The 6247-nt window shown below is 46.7% G+C and overlaps 1 protein-coding gene across 1 annotated transcript in view; it reads left to right on the top strand.

Annotated features, from left to right (window-relative positions):
* CERS3 (ceramide synthase 3) overlaps nt 1-6247 on the top strand; it is a 90998-nt gene that overhangs the window by 37133 nt on the left and 47618 nt on the right. The gene's annotated exons all lie outside the window — the stretch shown is intronic.

Genomic DNA, 6247 nt, shown 5'->3' with positions numbered 1-6247 from the left:
ATATAAATATAAATACTATATTTATAGTATTATATAATACATATATATGTGTGTATGTATTATATGTATTATATATATGTGTGTGTGTGTGTGTGTGCAGACACACACACAATTTCTCAATAACCGACTTGCAATTGGTACGCTGGCCTTACTGACCCTTCATAACAGGTTGCAGTGATGGGAAAACTGCAACACCTTCATGGGATGTACAAGAGGCTTTGCAAACACAAAGCCAACCCAGCAGTCCGGCCAACAGGAGGACAGACGCAGAGGCAGGTGACTCACCTTCTACCCTCGGTGAGTCACTCTACGCAGGTTCTCAACTCCCTCGCTTTTGCCCAGACCTCTTCCTCGCGCCCAAGAATAATAACAGGGTAGTTAGTGAAGCAAGATGGATGACTAACCAGCCAGGGGAGGAGAGCTGCCCAGGACCAGCCGGCGGAGTGGAGCGAGCTGTTCCAGCAGCAGTGGGAGAAGAAACGCTGACGGGATGCTATCCGGGTTACAATTTCTTAACAGTTGCAACACCCTGGCTGGTTACCCAGCTACGAAATTACAGTTTACACTTTCCAGCATGAGCAGCAGGAGGTGGGGCCGGGAGTGTTACCTTGGGAGGCAGGCCTGTCTATCTTCTGCCCCCACCTTCCTGGACACCTGTTCTTTGAGCCCAAAGACATACATTTTTCTGACATTATCTCTTCCGAACGTTTGCTTTACATCTCTCTGAGTTCGGTCCTACCTGTTTTTCTGCAAGTTGCTTTTTATGTTATCAGAGTCAACCTTCAGACTCACTGACGGCTCTTGGCCCTCCATAGCGCTTCGGTGATCCCCTCCCATGTTACTGGTCAGGACAGAAACGAACCTGGGACTTCCTGGAGGGGAGGGAGCAGCGGGGAAGGGTCCGTTTTGGTGAAGGCCACCCACTGAAACTTCATGCTCTGTCTTGCCTTGAGGACTCCCAGAATCTAAAGCCAATCTGCAGAGAGATCCTAGGAACTCCCCTCCCGTCGAAGGTCACGCCCTCTGTATTTTTCTCTGAATTGTTCAAATACAAAAGATTCCAGTAGTTCAGCTCTTTCTGTAGGTGAAAAGGCTGTGAAAAATTTTCACGTAGGCAGCAAACGTGGCCTTACTTCGAATCAGCCATTAGCTTTCTCTTTTTTTGCAGAGGTTTTTGCTATAGGGCGCGTGCTCTCACCAGAGAGAGACAGAGAGACAGAAAGCGAGAAATCACCCCCCAGGGGGGATGGCAACGCCACAGTCTCTTCTCCTCCATTCTCCTCTCGGGATTTTGGGCACGCACGCACACACGCCCAGCGTGAGTTTAAGCCTGGGACTTGAACCACGGTCGACTACAGGGGAGTCCAGCGACATAGCCATTATGCTAACTGCTGGTCCCGGCCATTAGCTTTCTTTTAAAAATTCTTGTTAGAATGATTTTATTTCCATGTATTTATTATTATTATTACAATTGGACCAGAGAGAGAAAGTGAGAAAGCAAGTCACCAGGTCCGGGACTCACACCATGGTCAACCATGTGGGAGCCCAGCGCCCTTCCCATGCCATTAGGTTTGGCATGGGAAACATTTACTTTATAAATTAGCCTCTTAAAAAATTGCTAATGTGGGGCAGGCAGGTGGCATGGTGGTTAAGGGTGCTGAGCTCCCACATGGCCGACAGTGGTTCGAGTCCCAGACCTGGCAGCTTGCTTCCTCACTTTCCCTCTTTCTCTCTCTGATTCTGTTCATCTTTGGCCAAATTTAAAATAGATAAATAAAGTTCAATAAAATAATTCTTTTTAAAAGTGTTAGTGTGAAATAAATCACTTTAAGAAGTCATTTTACAGCCCAACTTCTGTACTGGACTGTGGCTCTGGAAGCAGTTTATGTAGGCCAGAAAACAAGCCAGGCAGGAATTTTTTAGAGGCCTGGCAGCTGGAGGTGGAAGATGAGGATTGTGGTGTGACCAAGACCCACGGAAGAGGCCTCTCTCTCTCTCCTATCTCTCATGCAACTACTCTTTGTGAATTTTTTATTCTTAAGGTTTTTGTGCTAGGGCATGTGTGCTTGCCAGAGAGAGACAGAGAGGCAGACAAGGAGAAAATCAGAAATCACCCCCACCCCAGGAGGTGAGGGGGCAGGGGATAGGCATGCCTCAATCCCTTCTCCATTCTCCTGTTGGGATTTTGGGCATGTACACACATATGCCCAGCATGATTTTAAAGCCGCTAGGTCTGGGACTCGAACCCCAGTTGGCCATATGGGAGTTCAGTGCCTTAACCACCATACTACCTGCTGGCCCCATTCTGTGACTTTTTAAAAACATTTTCTTAATTGCACCTTGTAGTCTTAGGGAGCAAGGTGTGTATTGGAGATACACTGGTTTTCCTGGGTTTACTTGGACAAAGCAGTGTTGTTTTTTCATATCCAAAGGGATTGGACTAGATGTTGCATGATTTTGAGAATAAAATTTGCTTTTGTTGATTTGAACCATCAAATGAGGAAACAATGATAAATATTCCCAGTATGGAATCGTCAGTAAAATGATTAGACTGTGTAGAATTTTACCATTTTAGCATAGCAATTATTTTTTTCTCATGTTTCTAGTTTTAGTCCACATGTGCACACACGTGTGCGTGTGCACACACATGATATAATATAGTAATTTAGTGAGGTCAGGTGCCATCATGCGATAATAGTCTAGATTGATCTATGAATATTTTCTTTCCGTGTCGATAAATTTCATAATTTATAACATTAGCTGGAATTAGCATTTCTTATTTTAGAGACATTTTTGCTATAGGGTGTGTGTGTGCTTGCCAGAGAGACCGAGAGAGACAGAGAACCAGAAAGCGAGAAATCACCCCCCAGGGAGGATGGCCATGCCGCAATCCCTTCACTTCCATTCTCCTCTCGGGATCCTGGGCACACATACACACGCGCCCGCTGTGAGTTTTAAATCGCAGAATCCTCTGCTATATTTAAGGCCAATAACAGAATGAATTTGCTGTGGCGAACTTCTAGGAAATGATATGTTTGTCCCTGCAGACATTCCTAGTTCTGATTTGGTCAAAGAGCACAGGCCTGCTACAAAGTTTTGGCCTGAGTTGTTTTCTTTTTCTGTTTTTGGAGAGGTTTTTGCTATAGGGTGTATGCTTGCTAGAAAGACAGAGAGAAACAGAGAGACAGAAAGCGAGAAATCACCCCCCAGGGAGGATGACCACGCTGCAATCCCTTCTCCTCCATTCTCCTCTCAGGATCTTGGGAACACACACACATGCACCCAGCGTGAGTTTAAGCCACCGGGTCCGGGACTCAAACCGCTGTCGACTACATGGGAATCCAGTGACATAGCCATTACGCTAACTGCTGGTCCCATGGCTTGAGTTATTTTCTAAGCTCTGGAGGAAGTTAGGATTTTACCTGGCCTTTGGCACAAAGACTCGTTCCTGCTCTTGTTTCTGGGTGCGAGAAATTCAATTGATTTCTTATAACTTTCCCTTTCGGTCAGTTATGTCAGATGGCTTGAATCTGCAATTGCCAGGCAGGCTGTCAACACGAATGACTCCTTCCTCCCTAACTCTTCTCTCATCAGTGCCTACTGTGCCTTCCCAGGTTCAGAGTCCAGTCCGTCCTGACTCAGCTGTGAGCTTCCTGAAATCCCAGGCCAGCCCTTCACTCTTAACTTTTCTTTTCTGTCTTTTTTCTTTCCTTTTCTTTTCTTTTCTTTTCTTTTCTTTTCTTTTCTTTTCTTTTCTTTTCTTTTCTTTTCTTTTCTTTTCTTTTTTCTTTTGTTATAGAGCACATGCACTTTCCAGAGACAGGAAAGGGAGGGACAGTGAGAAATCACCCCCCACAGAGGAGATGGCCACACCACAATCACTTTTCCTTCTCAGGATTTTGGGCACGCAGGCACACACACTGGCACGTTTTTCTAACTGTTACATACAGGACTTGAACCATGAATACACTTGGCCATGTGGGGTGGGCCTGCTGGCCTTAACCATCATGCTACCTGGCTGCCCCCTTCTTTTTCTATAGCCCCAGAACTTAATAGGAAACATTACAGGAAAAAAAAAAAAATCTTTGTTGAGATTTTTACTACACCACATTTGCACACTTTTGCAACTGTGTAAATGGAATATACCACTCCTTCTTAGGGTAGAAATGATAATACAATGATAAGCCATGAAAAGGAAGCAGCCTTTCTCCAAGTAAACAGTCTTTTTTTTTTCTTTTTAAGTAATAATATAGAGTTTGTGCATGCGCACTTGAGAGAAAGAGGACAGGAGGGAGCACACTCAGGAGGGTGTCATCCTGTCATTACCCCCTTTCCCCAGCCTCCCAGCTCCTCAGGATCTTGGGCACCAGTGTACACACACATGATATGTTTTCAGGCTGACTTAGGGATCCAAACCTGTGGCTGTCCATGTGGCCTCCAGCGCTGCAGAACACTGGTGTCACCGCTGCGCCACAGCAGCTGGCCCCCCAGGGCACAGTCCTGGAGCTATGGATGTGACTGGACTAGGGCCGCTGTGGATGAGCACTTGTCCAAAGAGCGGGTGAGAGGCTGGGTGAGGTGGAGAATTGTCTTGCCAAGGTCCAATTCTTGGTTTTGATGTGGATCTTCCTTTCCACAGTCTAGAATTCTTCCTCAGCTAAAGCTGGAAATCCATCTCTTCGGGGCTCCAGACCCTACCGTCTGATCTGGTCTTCTCACTCCCTTAGCCCTTGGTCTCATTTCTGCCACACTCATTCTTTGACCTCCAGGTCCTTTGGGTTTTCTGTTTCTTTTCTTCAGTCTCACTTCGTCCTTAGCCTCCTTCTATTCTCTACCCAGTTAGAATGGGTAGAATGACACCAGTACTAGTAACGTCAGTGCCCCTCAGTTGCCTTTATGCTGACGCAAGCGTTTTCATTTCTGACAACGTCTTTCAGTGTAAGGTCCTGATCGCTCTTCTTCTCCTAAAATGTTCTCCATAGCACACCACAGGGCTGCCGTGTGTGTGCCCAGGTGGGGGTAGAGGTGGGAGTTGGGAGTATGTGATGAAATCCAACCCTCATCCTACCAGGAAAAAAGACCTTACTATATGGGTTCACAGAGGACCCAGCAGTAAAGTGACTTTTCTAAACTCTGACCATTTTATTCCTCTTTTTTTGTTTGTTGTGTTTTTGTTTGTTATGGAGAGGTTTTTGCTATAGGGTGTGTGCACTCACCAGAAAGACAGAGAGAGGAGACAGAGAGAGAGAGAAAGCGAGAAATCACCCCCAAGGGGGATGGCTACGCTGCAATCACAATCCCTTCTCCTCCATTCTCCTCTCGGGATCTTTGGGCACGCACGCACACGCACCTGGCATGAGTTTAAGCCACCAGGTCCAGGACTCGAACCACAGTCGACTACATGGGAGTCCAGCGACATAACCATTACACCAACTGCTGGTCCCTTGTTCCTCTGCATGACACTCTTTATGGGTTCCCCTGGCTAGTGTGCAAACTCAGTGCAGAACCGAAACCCTCTATGACCTAGCCCTACCTGTTTCACCAGCCTTTTGATGACAGTGACCACTATTTACTGTCAAACCAGAACCTTTCCAGATAAAACAAGGAGCTATTAGTGACAATGCCAGCGCGATCCACAGTGACTGCCTGGGCACCTACCTGTAACCCACCATTCCACACCTTGGATTCTTGCACTGAGGGTCGTTTTCTGTGTACACCTTATTACTTCCACACCGCAAGGTCTTCCTGCAGTTATTTTCATCTCCTTGTTGTAAATATGAGAACATTCTGACTCTTTTTTTTTTTTCCTGATTACTTTTTTTTTATTTTTGGAGAGGTGTTTGCTATAGGGCACGTGCGCTCTCCAGAGAGGCACATGGAGACAGAGAGACAGAAAGCGAGAAATCCCCCCCCCCAGGGGGGATGGCCACGCTGCAATCCCTTCTCCTCCATTCTCCTCTCGGGATTGTGGGCACGCACGCACACATGCCTGGCGTGCGTTTAAGCCACCGAGGCCGGGACTCAAACCGCGGTCGATCACATGGGGGTTCAGTGACATAGCCATTATGTCAACTGCTGATCCCCTGATTAAATATTAAAAGATAAAATCAAAACGGGGCCAGCAGATGGTATGGTGGTTGGGGTGCTAAACTCCCACATGGCTGACCATGGTTCAAGTTCTGGACCTCTAGCCACTTGAAACACGCTGGGCGTGTGTGCATGCATGCCCAAAATCCCAGGAGGGGAG

This window comes from Tupaia chinensis, unplaced genomic scaffold (genome assembly GCF_000334495.1).
Source record: "Tupaia chinensis unplaced genomic scaffold, TupChi_1.0 Scaffold000632_1, whole genome shotgun sequence".
In the NCBI taxonomy this organism is placed as follows: Eukaryota; Metazoa; Chordata; class Mammalia; order Scandentia; family Tupaiidae; genus Tupaia; species Tupaia belangeri.
Note: the sequence above shows the minus strand (reverse complement) of the source record. Positions and strands in the feature narration are given on the sequence as shown.